Raw genomic sequence first — 17,753 nt, 5'->3', positions numbered from 1 at the left:
CAGGCCTGTGGTGCCACCCTGTATGGGCTCTGGCCAAGACAGTATTGGAAAGGGCAGATCCACTGAAGCACAGCACATGGGTATTGCAGCATGGAACAGTGCTAGCCAGCTTTGTGTGCCCCCTAGTCCTCTGGGGAAGGGGCTCTGCAGCACTGGGACTGAAGGAGATTGCTGGAAGCACAGGGTGGGTGGGCAAGGTGAAAGTATTAGCAAGTTAGAATGGGAATCTGGGAGGTGGCAGTGTGTTTACACTGCTATGCAGGGGTTGGAAATGGCACCTTCCAGTTCCTTTGTTCCTGGGGGAGTTCCCAGTAAATTTTTTTTTCCTGGTAGGATTCACTCTGAGGTTAGTAAATAACTCCCTCTCCCATATGATCTCTCTAGGCACCTTTCATACTGATGTTTCTGTCTTGTATCTCCATGCGCTATTTGTTGTGCTGTCTCTTTAACAGTGAGAACTCAGTTTCCTGTAGCCCATCAGCTCTTCCACAGCTTTCTCTGCTGATTTTTTTTTTTAATTCCAGGTTTAAAATCCCACTTGTTGTTAGAACTCATGAAATGTAGCCCCTCTGGTTTTCAAAGCCAAACATTATGGGAATCTGTCTTCTTTGAATTGTGGGGGGTTTGTTTCTAGTATGGGGGCCTATTTCTTTCCCCTCCCTGTGCTGTGGTGTGCCTTTCTCCTATAGACAGTCGTGCAAGTCTGTTTAGTTTCCAACCACATCTTCATCCTTCCTACCCTCTTCAATGTGACCTTTTCTCTATATTTAATTGTGGAGTTAATTCTGCCAGTCTTTGGGTCATTTTCTGGTTATTTACACAGATGTGAGTGTTACCTAGTTGTATCTGTGGAACAAGGTAAGCCTAAGGTCTTCCTACCCTGCCATCTTCCCCCAGAAGTCTTCTGATATGTTTTATCCTTACTGCATAGTAAAATTTAAATGGATGACTTTCTGTTTCAGACCTTAGGATGTGTTGTGATATTTATAGAAGGGTCCTTATTCACCTAACTCTTTTGTCAATGAATATTTATGAGTACCGGTTATATACCCAAAGTAGATGCAACCCATGCACTCATGGAACTCAGATCTAGAAGAATTCCAAGTGTGGAGTTTCCTCAAAAAATTTTAAAATGGAAATATACAATCCAGTAATTCCACTTCTGAGTATTTATCAGAAATACTAATTCAAAAAGATATATGCACCCCCATGTTTATCGCAGCATTATGTACAATAGCAAAGATATGGAAACAACTTAAGTGTCCATCAATAGATGAATGGATAAAGAAGGTGTGGTATATATGTATAATGGATTATTACTCAGCCATAAAAAGAGAATGAAATCTTGCCATTTGAAACAACATGGATGGACCTAGAGGGTATTATGCTAGGTGAAATAAGTCACACAGAAATACAAATATATGTGGAACCTAAAAACCAAAACAAATGAATAGACAAAAAAGAAAAAGAAAAAAAATTCTCAAACACAGAAAACAAACTGGTTGGTTGCCAAAGGGGAGGGGGAAGGGAAATGGGTGAAATAGGTGAAGGGGATTAAGGGGAGCAAACTTCCTGTTATGAAATAAATGTTACAGAGATAAAAAGTATAGCATAGGGAATATAGTTAGTAATACTGTAATAACTTTGTATGGTAACAGATGGTAACTACACATATGCTGAGCATTTTACAATGTACATAAATGTCAAATCACTATGTTGTATACCTGAAACTAATATAATATTGTACATCAACAATATCTCATTGGAAATTTATGTTTTAATGAAATGAAAGTTACTCCCTCCTAAGTTAGATCATGTATCCAAGGGTAAATATTTTTTTACCAGAATGAGAAAGATTTTAACACCAACCTATTACTAATTTTTAGAAAAAAAAATTCATCACTGAGAAACATTGTTCACATAAATAACTAGATGGGATTGGAAAGAGTTTCATAATAGCAATATAACATGACTCTTTAAACTCCTTTTGAGTTATATGCCAAAAATTTCAGTAATAAATTATAAAAAATTATGTTTAATGATCTATAAGCTGACGACTCAATTGGTTCTCTTTTAATTTTGCTGAAAGGAAACAATTAGAAGCCACTGTGCTTGCAGAGAGATTTATTTTCTAATCATTAGTGGCATTTACCTTCTCAACATCAACATCAATATTTAAAATTATCCCTGTATTTGGCACCCTGGAGGATTTACATTTTGGAGTCGCTGTACCACTGTTAGATTCACAGTGCATAAGGGCTGCTTTGGTGACCTAGACAACCTAGTGTAAGAAGGGATGTGATAAAAAGAAAACCAGAATAATTCAAGTACATTCTCAAGCAGCTTAGCTTTAGGAATAGCACTTGTGAAAATTGGGAATTTGGAAATTGATTCTCTGAGAACTACATGAGCCCCCCCCCCTTTGTAAAATCTTCATGTGCCCCCAGAGATATGTATACCTTTTGCAGAAAGCTGATAATCTAGGATAGTTACTGAAAATTAAGATGTTTAAAACCTAGCCTCAGGGACCTATTCCATAGGTCTCTTAAGGGGCCAGCCAGGAATCTTTTTTTTTTTTTTTTTTTTAATAAACTCACACCAGATGATTCTGATACAGGTTATTCATAGACTGCTTTGCAAAAACAAAAAGAAAGGAAAACAAAAACCACAAACATTTGTGTGGAGAAAGTATATGCTTAAATAATAACACTAGATAACAGTTATTGATTGCTTTGCCCATAGGGCTGCTATATGCTACATGTTTTAATATTTATATATTAAATCCTTACAACTCTATAAAGTAGGCATTACTATTACCTATTACATTTTACATTTGAATATACTGAGTTGCTGAGAAGTTAAATCATGTGTGTAAGATATACAATAAAGAGAAATGGGAGGTTATGTGAGAAAACATGAGGCTGGAAGAGAGTCAAGGTATGGATAATCTAGAATTCCAGGTTGAGAAGTCTATGGGAATCTATAGAAGGGTTTTACATAGGAAGATCATATACTCATACTAGTCATACAAAATGAAGAAATAGATTCTGCATTTCTAGCACGTTCTCAGATGATGCTGATACTGCCAGTCTATGGATCACAGTTTAAGTGACATGGGGTCAAAATCATGTGGTTCAATATGACAGCCACTAGCCACTGAGCTAATTAAAGTTAAATAAAATTGAAACTTAGTTCTTCAGAAACATCAGCCACATTCCAAGAGCACAATAGCCAAAGCAAAGATTATATATATATATATATATATATATATATATATATATATATGGAGAGAGAGAGAGAATATATATATAGAATATATATATATGGAGAGAGAAAGAGAGAATATTTCCTTCATAGCGGAAAGTGATAATGTTCAGTTTAAAGAATGGTGAAATATTTCATGGAGAAAACAGTGATATTTCATTTAAAAAAATTTTTAATGTTTATTTATCTTTGAGAGGGAGAGAGACAGAGTGCAAGTGGGGGAGAGGCGGAGAGACAGGGAGACACAGAATTCGAGGCAGGGTCCAGGCTCTGAGCTGTCAGCACAGAGCCCAACATGGGGCTTGAACCCATAAACTGAGAGATTGTGACCTGAGCTGAAGTTGGATGCCTTAACTAACTATGCCATCCAGGTGCCCCTAAAAACAGTGATACTTTCATCAAATAGAACATAACAGATCTCAAGCCTGACTGGATATGGGAAAAAGTGGGAAAAATGGAGGAGGTAAGGCTGACTCTTAGATTTTTGAACTGCATAGAAAAATGAGAAACAAAATATCAGGCATAATTTGGGAGATAAATTCTATTTTAAATATATTGAGATATAGGTATCTGTGAAATATCCAGATTGAGATATGCATTAGAGTTAGTTGCGTATATAGGTATGGAATTTAGGAGAAATTTTGGATTTAAAATATAAAGGTTTGAGGGGCACCTGGATGGCTCAGTCAGTTGAGTGCCTGATTCCTGATTCCAGCTCAGGTCATGATCTCATGATTCATGAGATCAAGCCCTGAATCAGGCTCCATGCTGACAGTGCTGAGCCTGTTTGGGATTCTCTCTCCATGTTTCTCTCTATTCCTCCTCTGTTTTCAGTCTTTCTCTATCGAAGTAAATAAAAAAAAACTTTAAAAAAAATTTAAAAGTTTGAAAGTAATCATTTCAACAATGGGTAGATCATCCAGACAACACTGGGACTTAAACTACACATTAGATCAGATGAACCTAATAGATATATATAGAACATGCCATCCAAAATCAGTAGAAAACCCATTCTTCTCAAGTGTACATGGAACATTCTCTAGAACAGATGTTATGAGATCACAAAACAAGCCTTAATAAATTTGATTGAAACCATATTAAGCCTCTTTGGCAACCACCACAATGTCAGGAAACTACAGATCAATTATTATAGAAGACTGGAAAATTCACAAACATGTGGATATGAAACAACATGGTACTGAAATCAAAAGAAAAATTAAAGGGGTGCCTGGTGGGTCAGTCAGTTAAGCATCCGACTTCAGTTCAGGTCATAATCTCCTGATTCATGACTTCGAGCCCCGTGTGGGCTCTGTGCTGACAGCTCAGAGCCTGGAGCCTCTTTCAGAATCTGTGACCTCCTCTTTCTCTGCCCCTCCCCCACTCATATTATGTCTCTGTCTCCCTCTCAAAAAATAAATAAATGTTAAAAAAAATTAAAAGAGACTGATGGGAAGATGGCGGTGTAGGAGGACGCTGGGCTTACCACGCCTCCTGCGGATAACTTAGATTCCACCCACACCTGCCTAAATAACCCAGAAAACCGCCAGAAGACTAGCAGAACGGAGTCTCCGGAGCCAAGTGCAGAAGAGAGGCCCACGGAAGAGGGTAGGAAGGGCAGAGAGGCGGTGCGCGCTGCATGGACTGGCGGGAGGGAGCCAGGGGTGAGGGGCGGCCTGCCGGCCAAGCAGAGGGCCCCAGTCTGGCTTGCAAAAGCGGAGGGGCTGGACAGAGTGTGTTCGGACAGCAAGCGGGACTTAACATCTGGAATGTTATAAGCTAACAGCTCTGCTCGGAGAGCCAGAGGGCTGGAGGACAACGGGAGGGACAGTTGTTGAGCCCCGGACGACAGAGCGCAGCTTGGCGGGGAACAAAGGGGCTCGCCAACGCCATCTCCCTTGCCCATTCCCCAGCCAAAATCCCAAAGGGAACCAGTTCCTGCCAGGGAACTTGCTTGCACCATGCAAACACCCAACGCTGTGCTTCTGCGGATCCATCCCTCCCTCGGTGGGTCTGACTCCCTCCCGGTGCTGCAGGGCCCCTCCCGAAGTTTATCACAGAAGGAAAAGCAAGCTGAGCCTGCCCCTACTGCCCCCATGCACCTTGCTGATCCACCCCAGCTAATACGCCAGACCCCCAGCACCACAAGCCTGGCAGTGTGCAAGTAGCCCAGAAGGGCCACGCCACCCCACAGTGAATCCTGCCCCTAGGAGAGGGAAAGAGGAGGCACACACCAGTCTGACTGTGGCCCCAGTGGTGGGCTGGGGGCAGACATCAGGTCTGACTGGGGCCTCACCCACCAACGCAACTTATTCAAGACAGCACAGGGGAAGTGCCCCACAGTTCCGCACCACTGCAGGGACTATCCAAAATGACAAAACGGAAGATTTCCCCTCAAAAAAATGTCCCGGAAATAATGACAGCTAATGAACTGATCAAAAACGATTTAAACAATATAACAGAAAGTGAATTTAGAATAATAGTCATAAAATTAATCGCTGGGCTTGAAAACAGTATAGAGGACAGCAGAGAATCTCTTGCTATAGAGATCAAGGGACTAAGGAACAGCCAGGAGGAGCTAAAAAATGCTATCAACGAGTTGCAAAATAAAATGGAGACGACCATGGCTCGGATTGAAGAGGCAGAGGAGAGAATAGGTGAATTGGAAGACAAAATTATGGAAAAAGAAGAAGCTGAGAAAAAAGAGATAAAAAAAATCCAGAAGTATGAGGGGAAAATTAGAGAACTAAGTGATGCACTAAAGAGAAATAATCTACACCTAATTGGTATTCCAGAGGAGGAAGAGAGAGGGAAAGGTGCTGAAGGTGTACTTGAAGAAATAATAGCTGAGAACTTCCCTGATCTGGGGAAGGAAAAAGGCATTGGAATCCAAGAGGCACAGAGAACTCCTTTCAGATGTAACTTGAATCGATCTTATGCATGACATACCATAGTGAAACTGGCAAAATACAAGGATAAAGACAAAATTCTGAAAGCAGCTAGGGACAAACGTGCTCTAACATATAAAGGGAGACCGAAGAGACTTGTGATGGATCTCTCTACTGAAACTTGGCAGGCCAAAAAGGAATGGCAGGAAATCTTCAATGTGATGAACAGAAAAACATATGCAGCCAAGAATCCTCTATCCAGCAAATGTGTCATTTAGAATAGAAGGAGCGATAAAAGTCTTCCCAAACAAACAAAACTGAAGGAATTCATCACCACTAAACCAGCCCTACAAGAGATCTTAAGGGGGATCCTGTGAGACAAAGTACCAGAGACATCGCTACAAGCATGAAACCTACAGACATCACAATGACTCTAAACCCATATCTTTCTATAATAACACTGAACGTAAATGGACTAAATGCGCCAACCAAAAGACATACGGTATCAGAATGGATAAAAAAAAACAAGACCCATCTATTTGCTATCTATAAGAGACTCATTTTAGGCCTGAGGATACTTTCAGATTGAAAGTGAGGGGATGGAGAACTATTTATCATGCTACTGGAAGTCAAAAGAAAGCTGGAGTAGCTATACTTATATCAGACAAACTAGACTTTAAATTAAAGGCTGTAACAAGAGATGAAGAAGTGCATTATATAATAAATACAGGGTCTATCCATCAAGAAGAACTAACAATTATAAATGTCTATGTGCCAAATACAGGAGCCCACAAATATATAAAACAATTACTCATAAACATAAGCAACCTTATTGACAAGAATGTGGTAATTGCAGGGGACTTTAATACCCCACTTACAACAATGGATAGATCATCTAGACACATGGTCAATAAAGAAACAAGGGCCCTGAATGATACATTGGATCAGAAGGACTTGACTGATATATTTAGAATTCTGCATCTCAAAGCAACAGAATATACTTTCTTCTCGAGTGCACATGGAACATTCTCCAAGATAGATCACATACTGGGTCACGAAACAGCCCTTCATAAGTATACAAGAATTGAGATCATACCATGCATACTTTCAGACCACAATGCTATGAAGCTTGAAATCAACAACAGGAAAAAGTCTGGAAAACCTCCAAAAGCATGGAGGTTAAAGAACACCCTACTAAAGAATGAGTGGGTAAACCAGGCAATTAGAGAAGAAATTAAAAAATATATGAAAACAAACGAAAATGAAAATACAAAAATCCAAATGTTTTGGGATGCAGCAAAGGCAGTCCTGAGAGGAAAATACATTGCAATCCAGGCCTATCTCAAGAAACAAGAAAAATCCCAAATACAAAATCTAATGGCACTCCTAAGGAAGTAGAAGCAGAGCGACAAAGACAGCCTAAACACAGTAGAAGAAGAGAAATAATAAAGATCAGAGCAGAAATAAACAATATAGAATCTAAAAAAAACTGTAGAGCAGATCAACGAAACCAAGAGTTGTTTTTTTGAAAAATAAACAAAATTGACAAACCTCTAGCCAGGCTTCTCAAAAAGAAAAGGGAGATGACCCAAATAGATAAAATCATGAATGAAAATGGAATTATTACAACCAATCCCTCAGAAATACAAGCAACTTTCAGGGAATACTATGAAAAATTATATGCCAACAAACTGGACAACCTGGAAGAAATGGAAAAATTCCTAAAAACCCACACACTTCCAAAATTCAAACTGGAGGAAATAGAAAGCTTGAACAGATCCATAACCAGTGAAGAAATTGAATCAGTTATCAAATCTCCCAACAAATAAGAGTCCAGGACCAGATGGCTTTCCTGGGGAATTCTACCAGACATTTAAAGCAGAGATAATACCTATCCTTCTCAAGCTATTCCAAGAACTAGAAAGGGAAGGAAAACTTCCAGACTCATTCTATGAAGCCAGTATTACTTTGATTCCTAAACCAGACAGAGACCCAGTAAAAAAAGAGAACTACAGGCCAATATCCCTGATGAATATGGACGCAAAAACTCTCAATAAGATACTAGCAAATCGAATTCAACAGCATATAAAAAGAATTATTCACCATGATCAAGTGGGATTCATTCCTGGGATGCAGGGCTGGTTCAACATTCGCAAATCAATCAACGTGATACATCACATTAATAAAAGAAAAGATAAGAACCATATGATCCTGTCAATCAATGCAGAAAAAGCATTTGAAAAAATTCAGCAACCTTTCTTAATAAAAACCCTCGAGAAAGTTGGGATAGAAGGAACATACTTAAACATCATAAAAGCCATTTATGAAAAGCCCACAGCTAACATCATCCTCAATGGGGAAAAACTGAGAGCTTTCCCCCTGAGATCAGGAACGTGACAGGGATGTCCACTCTCACCGCTGTTGTTTAACATAGTGTTGGAAGTTGTAGCATCAGCAATCAGACAACAAAAGGAAATCAAAGCATCAAAATTGGCAAAGATGAAGTCAAGCTTTCACTTTTTGCGGATGACATGATAGTATACATGGAAAATCCGATAGACTCCACCAAAAGTCTGCTAGAACTGATACATGAATTCAGAAAACTTGCAGGACACAAAATCAATGTACAGAAATCAGTGGCATTCTTATACACTAATAATGAAGCAACAGAAAGACAAATAAAGAAACTGATCCCATTCACAATTGCAACAAGAAGCATAAAATACCTAGGAATAAATCTAACCAAAGATATAAAAGATCTGTATGCTGAAAACTATAGAAAGTTCATGAAGGAAATTGAAGAAGATATAAAGAAATGGAAAAACATTCCGTGCTCATGGGTTGGAAGAATAAATATTGTTAAAATGTCAATACTACCCAAAGCTATCTACACATTCAATGCAATCTTAATCAAAATTGCACCAGCATTTTTCTTGAAGCTAGAACAAGCAATCCTAAAATTCATATGGAACCACAAAAGGCCCTGAATAGCCAAAGTAATTTTGAAGAAGAAGACCAAAGCAGGAGGCATCACAATCCCAGACGTTAGCCTCTACTACAAAGCTGTAATCATCAAGACAGCATGGTATTGGCACAAAAACAGACACATAGACCAATGGAATAGAATAGAAACCCCAGAACTAGACCCACAAACGTATGGCCAACTAATCTTTGACAAGGCAGGAAAGAATATCCAATGGAAAAAAGACAGTCTCTTAACAAATGGTGCTGGGAGAACTGGACAGCAACATGCAGAAGAATGAAACTAGACAACTTTCTTACACCATTCACAAAAATAAACTCAAAATGGATTAAGGACCTGAATGTGAGACAGGAAACCACCAAAACCCTAGAGGAGAAAGCAGGAAAAGACCTCTCTGACCTCAATCACAGCAATTTCTTACTTTCACATCTCCAAAGGCAAGGGAATTAAAAGCAAAAATGAACTATTGGGACCTCATGAAGATAAAAAGTTTCTGCACAGCAAAGGGAACAATCAACAAAACTAAAAGGCAACCAACAGAATGGGAAAAGATATTTTCAAATGACATATCAGACAAAGGGCTAGTATCCAAAATCTATAAAGAGCTCACCAAACTCCACACCCGAAAAACAAATAATCCAGTGAAGATATGGGCAGAAAACATGAAGACACTTCTCTAAAGAAGACATCCAGATGGCCAACAGGCACATGAAAAGATGCTCAACGTCACTTCTCATCAGGGAAATACAAATCAAAACCACAGTCAGATATCACCTCATGCCAGTCAGAGTGGCCAAAATGAACAAATCAGGAGACTATAGATGCTGGAGAGGATGTGGAGAAACGGGAACCCTCTTGCACTGTTGGTGGGAATGCAAAGTGGTACAGCCACTCTGGAAAACAGTGTGGAGGTTCCTCAAAAAATTAAAAATAGACCTACCCTATGACCCAGCAGTAGCACTGCTAGGAATTTACCCAAGGGATACAGGAGTACTGATGCATAGGGGCACTTTTACCCCAAAGTTTATAGCAGCACTCTCAACAATAGCCAAATTGTGGAAAGAGCCTAAATTTCCATCAACTGATGAATGGATAAAGAAACTGTGGTTTATATACACAATGGAACACTACATGGCAATGAGAAAGAATGAAATATGGCCCTTTGCAGCAACGTGGATGGAACTGGACAATGTGATGCTAAGTGAAATAAGCCATACAGAGAAAGACAGATACCATATGGTTTCACTCTTATGTGTATCCTGAGAAACTTAACAGAAACCCATGGGGGGAGGGGAAGGAAAAAAAAAAAAGAGGTTAGAGTGGAAGAAAGCCAAAGCATAAGAGACTCTTAAAAACTGAGAACAAACTGAGGGTTGATGCGGGGTGGGAGGGAGGGTAAGGTAGGTGATGGGTATTGAAGAGGGCATCTTTTGGGATGAGCACTGGGTGTTGTATGGAAACAAATTTGACAATAAATTTCATGTATAAAAAAAATTAAAAGAAAAATAAAAAACATCTGAGGCAAATGAAGTAGAAATACAACATATCAACATGTACATGATACAGCAAAATCAGTCCAAGGAGGGAAGTTCAAAGTGATAAAAGTCTAACATTAAGAAAAAAAATAGGGGTGCCTGGGGGACTCAGTCAGTTAAGCGTCCAATTTTAGCTCAGGTCATGATCTCACGGTTTACGTGTTCGACACCCAAGTTAGGCTCTGTGCTGAAAGCTTGGAGCTTGGAGCCTGCTCTGGATTCTGTGTCTCCCATCTCTCTGCCCCCCCCCCCCTGCTCGCACTCTGTCTCTCTCGATCTCTCTCAAAAACAAACATTAAAAATTTTTTTAAAAAGAAAAAAGAAATAGTAAAAATTAACAACCTAACTATACACCTCAAGGAACTAGGGAAAGGACAAATAGTTTAAAGATTTGAATGTAAGACCTGAGCACAAAATTTCCTAGGAGAAATGTAGGGAATAAGCTCCTTGATATAGGCCTTGGCAATGATTTTTGGCTTTAACACCAAAGGCAAAAATAAATGGTGAGACTACATCAAACTAAAAGGCTTCTGCAGGGCAAAGGAAACCATTAACAAAATGAAAAGATGTGGGCAAAAATATTTGCAAGTCACATATCTGACAGGAGGTTAATATCGAAATTACATAAAGAACTCATACAACTTATAGCAAAAAAATCAAACATTCTGATTAAGAAATGGGCAGAGGAACTGTATAGATATTTTCCAAAGAAGACATACAAATATCCAACAAGTGGGTTAAAAAAGGTGCTCAACATCACTAATCATCAGGAAATGCAAACCAAAATCATAATGAGATAGTTACATCACCTTATCCTTGTTAGAATTGCAATTATCAAAAAGACAAGAGATACGTGTTGGCAAAGTGTGAAGAATAGGAACTCTGGTGCACTACTGGTAGGTACGTAAATTGATATGCCCACTATGAAAAACAGTATGGAATGTTAAAAATTAAAAACAGAACTACTGTGTGATTCAAAGATTCCATTCCTGAGTGTATATCTGAAGGAAATCAAATCGTCATCTCTAAAAGATACCTGCATCCCTCATATTTATTGCAGCACTAATAACAATAGCTAAGACATGAAAATAATGTTAAATATCCATTGAGAAGTGAATGTGTAAAGAAAATGGGTATATGTACACAATAGAAGTTTATTCAGCCATAAAAATGAAAGAAATCCTGCCTTTGCAACAACATGGATGGACCTTGAGGGGCCTTATGCTAAGTGAAATAAGTCTGACAGACGAAGACAAGTACTTTATTATCTTACTTCTATGAGGTATCTAAGAAAAACAAACAAACAAACAAACAAACAAAAACAATCTCAGACACAGAGAACAGACTGCTGGCTGCTGGAGTTGAGGGTTAGGAGGTGGGTGAAAAGGGTAAATGTGATCAAAAGGTACAAATTTCCAGTTTTAAGATAAGTTTTGGGGAGGTAAGGTACAGCATGGTGATTACAGTTAGTAATACTGTATCATAGGGGCACCTGGGTGGCTCAGTCGGTTAAGCGTCTGACTCTTGGTTTCAGCTCAGGTCATGATCTCACAGTTTCTGAGTCTGAGCCCCACATTCGGGTCTGTGCTGACAGCTCGGAACATACATCAAATCACTATAGTCTATATCTTTAATTAATATAATGTTATCTGTCAGTTATATCCCAATAAAACTGGGAAAAAAAGAATCCAATACAAAAATTCTTTGGACCTTATTTTGGTGGAGGTTATGAAATAAATCCACTGAACTTTTATGTTTAAGGTAAAATTCACACAACACCATTTTATAATTCAGGGGTATATAGTACATTCACAAGGTGCGATCACCACTCTCTAAAACCTTTCATTACCTGAAAACATCTTTTCCCCATTAATTAATCATTCACAGTTTCCCCTCTCTCCAGCCTCTGACAACCACTTTCTACTTCCTGAATCTATAGATGCACCTATTTTGGATAGTTCATATAAATGGAATCCTACAATATGTAAACTTCTGACCGTGGCTTCTTTCATTTAGCATAATGTGTTCAAGGTTCATCCAAGTCATAGCATGTATCATGACTTCACTCCTCTTTCAGGATGAATCATATTTCATTATATGCATATACCACAATTTATTTTGAATGAAAGTTCTCAGGATTCATGAACACCCCCCGCCAAAGACAACGCATGTAGTCCCTTAAAGACAATGTGTGGAATATCAAGAGCTCACCGGTCACAGATCACAACCTCCAAATATGACTGTGACATTGGTTAAGGCCCTATGGTGCGAGGATAATAGTAAAAGAAGAGACCAGGGACAGAATGCTGGAAAACACCAATATTTAATGAGTGGGTAGAGGAAGAGAAGTCTAAATAGATGTCGGAAGAATCGATTAGAGAGATACAATGAAAGAGCCCAAACAAGACTTCAAAAAAGTGACATGAGACATGTTGTCATATGTAGAATAAGAGAAAAAGAACACAACGTTTCCAATCAAATTTAGCAAAAGAGAGCATTGAAATGATTAAACTGAGGTCATAAAGACAGAGGCTAGATGGCCATCATTTGAGAAAAAATAGACAAGGAAGAGTATGTAGGAAATGCAAACAACTCATTCTAGAGACTTAACCATGAAGGAGAAAGAGGCTTGCTGCTAGTGCAGGGCTGAAGACATAAGAGTAGTTTTGAAGATGTGAGGATACAGAGTATTTTTATACTCTGAAAGAAATAAAAGGATGAATAGATTATTGACGGGAGCTGATAAAAAACTCAAGAAAATAGAAAGGTAGGAATTCCAAGGCTCAAAGGAAGTTAGCTATATAATTATTGAATTAATATAGGATCCGGGCAAGATCTGGGTTAAAGGAAAAGATGTCTAGGGCTAAAATTCTGCCTAATAGGTAAGTGCCAGCTGGTCAATAGATGACAGTGAGGAAGAGGAATAGAAGGTGATGTTTCTGGATTACATAATCCTGAAATGATTGGGAAATCTGCAAGAGTGTTCAAAGGAGCATGCTGAGAAAGTGAGGAACTACGATAATGATAAGCCAGACCTATAAGAAACAACTAAATTAGAAAGCATACTTCGAGTCAGCCATTTAACAAGTCTTTTGAGTGCTTACTCTTTACTGGGAAACGCACTAAAAACTTAAGTTATAATTAAGGATTTTACAGTTGTTTTCAACCAATGATAGTACTTAAGGGAAGGGTGTCCATAAAAATAACTGAAGAATTTACACAAGGCCTAGAAGCATATAGATGTCCTTTCTGGGGAATTAAAAACATTTTTTAAGTTTTTATTTATTTATTTTGAAAGGGGGGGGGCGCACAGAGAGAGAAAGGAAGACAGAGAATCCCAAGCAGGATCCATGCTGCCAGTGCAGAGCCCAATGCTGGGCTTGAACTCACAAACTGTTAGATCATGACATGGGCAAAATCAAGAGTCAGATGCTTAAATTAGTGAGCCACCCAGGGCATACCTAAAAAATTTTTTTTGAATCAGCTTTTATTGTTTTCATTTTAATGGTACCAGGTTTCTTTGTTAGAGTGATTACTAGTAATTAGCTATGAGATGCTGGAAAAAAGCACACTCTGTCTTATACACAGAAAGAGAAGCAATATCATAAAATACCTACAAAGAAATAAAAATCTCTAATAGAAATATATAAAGTGCTATGGAAAGAGAGAATCAGAGTGTTCACTGCGTCTAAATGTAGAGAAGGGAAAGTTACAAGTAGGAGGAGCCTTCTATGTTGAGTCTCATCCAATGTATTTTCTAGGTTTAGAAAGGAGCAGCAGCCCGTGGAAGCCAATGTGAGAATCATGAGGTCAGAACACTAGCCTGAAGTCATATTTTGAGGGCATTACAAGGATGTTATTTGTACTTATCCCTACAAGAGATTCTGGGGTTGAGGGTGGAGATTGGAGATGTTAAACAAAGAAGCAAATGAAATAATGAAGTTTATCTTTGAAAATGTTCACTTTGCCACAGTGTAAAGAACTGGTTATCGAGGGGACACTGGAGGGAAGAACATCTTGTAAAAAGATTGTTGAAATTATTACACTAGGGATGTAATAAGCAGTTCTGTCGGTTAAGCTTCCGACTTCGGCTCAGGTCATGATGTCACAGTTTGTGAGTTTGAGCCCTGCATTGGGCTCTCTGCTGTCAGCACAGAGTGTGCTTCAGATCCTCTGTCCCCCTCTTTCTCTGCCCTTCCCCCCACTTTGCCTCTCCCCCCTCTGCCTCTCTACTTGCCCCGCCCCTGCTCTTTCTCTCCCCGCCCCCCAAAATAAATAAACATTAAAAAAAAGAAATTATGACACTAGAGATAATAAAATAGAGCAGACACTATGGAAATGGGGGTAGAGGACAAGGATTTGGGGAAGACTTGAGAAATATAGTGAAGATGTTTTGAGTAGCAGAAAGAGCCGAGAAGGGCTCCATGTTTCTTAACACAAACAACTGAAGAGATAGATGGTGCTGACACTGACCAAGGTAAGAGAGTCTGAAGAAATAAATTCCTCGGGCCGCCTGGGTGGCTCAGTCGGTTAAGCGTCTGACTTCGGCTCAGGTCATGATCTCACGGTCCATGAGTTCGAGCCCCGCGTCAGGCTCTGTGCTGACCACTCAGAGCCTGGAGCCTGCTTGCAATTCTGTGTCTCCCTCTCTCTCTGACCCTCCCCCGTTCATGCTCTGTCTCTCTCTGTCTCAAAAATAAATAAACATTAAAAAAATTAAAAAAAAATAAATTCCTCAAGGCCAGGGTAACATGTGTTAAATCAAACCACATAAAGTAAAATAATGCTAACATCAGACATTTTATATATACATATTTTTTGTCACATACGTAGACAATTGATTATTCCACAGATGAGTTAAGGCCATATGTCTGACTTGCTGACGATTCACGCTGCTGTCTTTTAGCTTTCAGAGAAGTTAAGCTGCAAATGATGTGAGCCATTCTCTAGCTCACTTTGCACATAACATAAATCAGAAGGTGCACAGTCTGTCAGGAGAGTTCTGGGAAATATGGATATAAAGGAACTCCTCCTCCTGCCTTCTTCCCCATCTCCCTTTGTCTGCCTAAGGCATGAAGATTGATCAGACGTTTACAGCAGCAACTGCCAAGGTCTTATTCATCGCGGTGTGAGGGTGATTGCCGTGCTCCTCCAACAAAAGCAAAATGGCAGCATTTAAATGAACTGACACATCAGATCTCCTCAGCTGTTCTTTCAAAGTAATACATTAATCAGGGGATAAACAAGGTATTGTCCCCCTGACAAAATTTTAGAAGGACTGCATCAGAGAAATCTCCTGAAATTACTCCTATTGAATTTAAACCGGGGACTGACATTTTCCAAAAAGGACAGTATGTCTCAGAAATTTTTAGCTGTTACTTTTTTCATCTTTCTAAAGAAGAAATTGATTAGTAATCTGACTCTGTAGAATATGGTGAGTCTCATCCAAGGTATTTACCATTTATACATTAAATTACTACCCAATATGAGCACGGTGGAAAAGAAAGAAATATTAAAAAGCCTCAGTTCATTCTTCCCTCGAAAACAACAAAAATTTGTACCAAATAAACAAAAGTACAATGTTTGCTTCAGAACAACCAACAATACTTTCAGATAAGCTCATGACATAGTTCAACACATGAAAATGGTTGTTTTTGAGTGTGTGGGAGTTTTCATGCACTATGATGAATATAAATCTACAATTACAAATTACACAAAATACAAAGATATACTCTAAGGATATGTATAGGTTACATACAAATAAATCAACATTTGTTTCAATAAGACATCCCCCATTTTTTTTACTTTTACTTAACCTCTTCTTTACTTAATAAAAAAGTAAAGTTTTCATTTATTTACTTGGTATATATCAAAGTGTTATCAGAAGCCTTTCCTATTAGATACAACTTGGTGATAACATAAAATAGCAACTTATTAATGACCTTCAATATAGAGGGGTCAAAATCCCATAGTTTGTTATCAACTGCATAAAGAACAGAGTAGATGCTAAATGTTCTCATCACAAAAAAGAAAGGGTAATTATTTGATGTGATGGAGGCATTAGCTAACGGCTATAGCAGTAATTGTTTTGCAATATGTAAGTGCATCAAATAAACATGTTCTACACCTTAAACTTATACAATGTTATATGTCAGTTATATCTCAATAGAGCTGAGGAAGAAAATAGAACAAAAAGTGTATGAAAACCTTGTGCAGTAGAAATGTGATTGACTTTATTTCACAGCAGATAATGTTTTTGAAGACAGTTACGGTAATTTCATCACCCTTGCCAGTAATTGCTTCAGGCCCAGTTTTTTAAATGAGGCATGAAACCTGCTAAGGGGTGTAGAGACATGTGTCTTGTTCTTTTAAAAAATATATGGAATGGTTCGTGAATTTGTGTGCGTCATCCTTGCATAGGAGTCATGCTAATCTCTGTATTATTCTGAAAAGCAATATATGACAAGACAATCTCTCATCCGTATCTTCTCTGATATATGAAAAGATGCCATCTTCCTACCAGCTTAATGATGAAGACGCCATTTCTTTTGTTTATTTTGAGAGAGAAAGAGAAAGAGAGCACAGCGGGGAAGGGGCAAAGAGAAGGAGGGACAGAATCCCAAGCAGGCTCCATGCAATTAGTGCAGAGCCTGCCGTGAGGCTTGAACTCACAAACTGTGAGATCGTGACCTGAGCTGCAATCGAGGGTCAGATGCTTAACTGACTGCACCACCTACGTGCCTCAAATCATGAAGACACCATTAAGGAAAATAGGAGAAAAAAAGGGAGAAAAAATGTGAGTCTCTGATATCATCCTTGAATAGCTGAATCAACCAACACTAGAGTCTATTCTAACTCTTACTATGATGTGAAATAATGACTCTCCATACTGTTTAAGCTTATTGTCATCAAAGTTTGCTATTTCTTGTAGCCAAAAACACACTAACCAATATATGGAGGAGTATGAGGAAGTATTAAACAATCTAGAGAAGAGATGCAAAACGAGAACACCAAGCTGTTCAAGAGGATGGCTTTAGTGCACAATTTTGTTGTCTGTAGAAGTCACAAGGAGATGAATTTCAGCTT

At 38.7% G+C, this 17,753-nt stretch overlaps 1 non-coding gene across 1 annotated transcript; it reads right to left on the bottom strand.

Annotated features, from left to right (window-relative positions):
* Positions 1–17,040: 17,040 nt before the first annotated feature.
* LOC132660475 (U6 spliceosomal RNA) lies at positions 17,041–17,144 on the bottom strand. The gene has a single exon (XR_009601816.2). It is a non-coding gene; the product is annotated as a U6 spliceosomal RNA (small nuclear RNA).
* Between the last annotated feature and the right edge of the window lie 609 nt (positions 17,145–17,753).

Source organism: Panthera onca, chromosome B4, assembly GCF_046562875.1.
Source record: "Panthera onca isolate mPanOnc1 chromosome B4, mPanOnc1 haplotype 2, whole genome shotgun sequence".
NCBI classification, from domain to species: domain Eukaryota; kingdom Metazoa; phylum Chordata; class Mammalia; order Carnivora; family Felidae; genus Panthera; species Panthera onca.
Note: the sequence above shows the minus strand (reverse complement) of the source record. Positions and strands in the feature narration are given on the sequence as shown.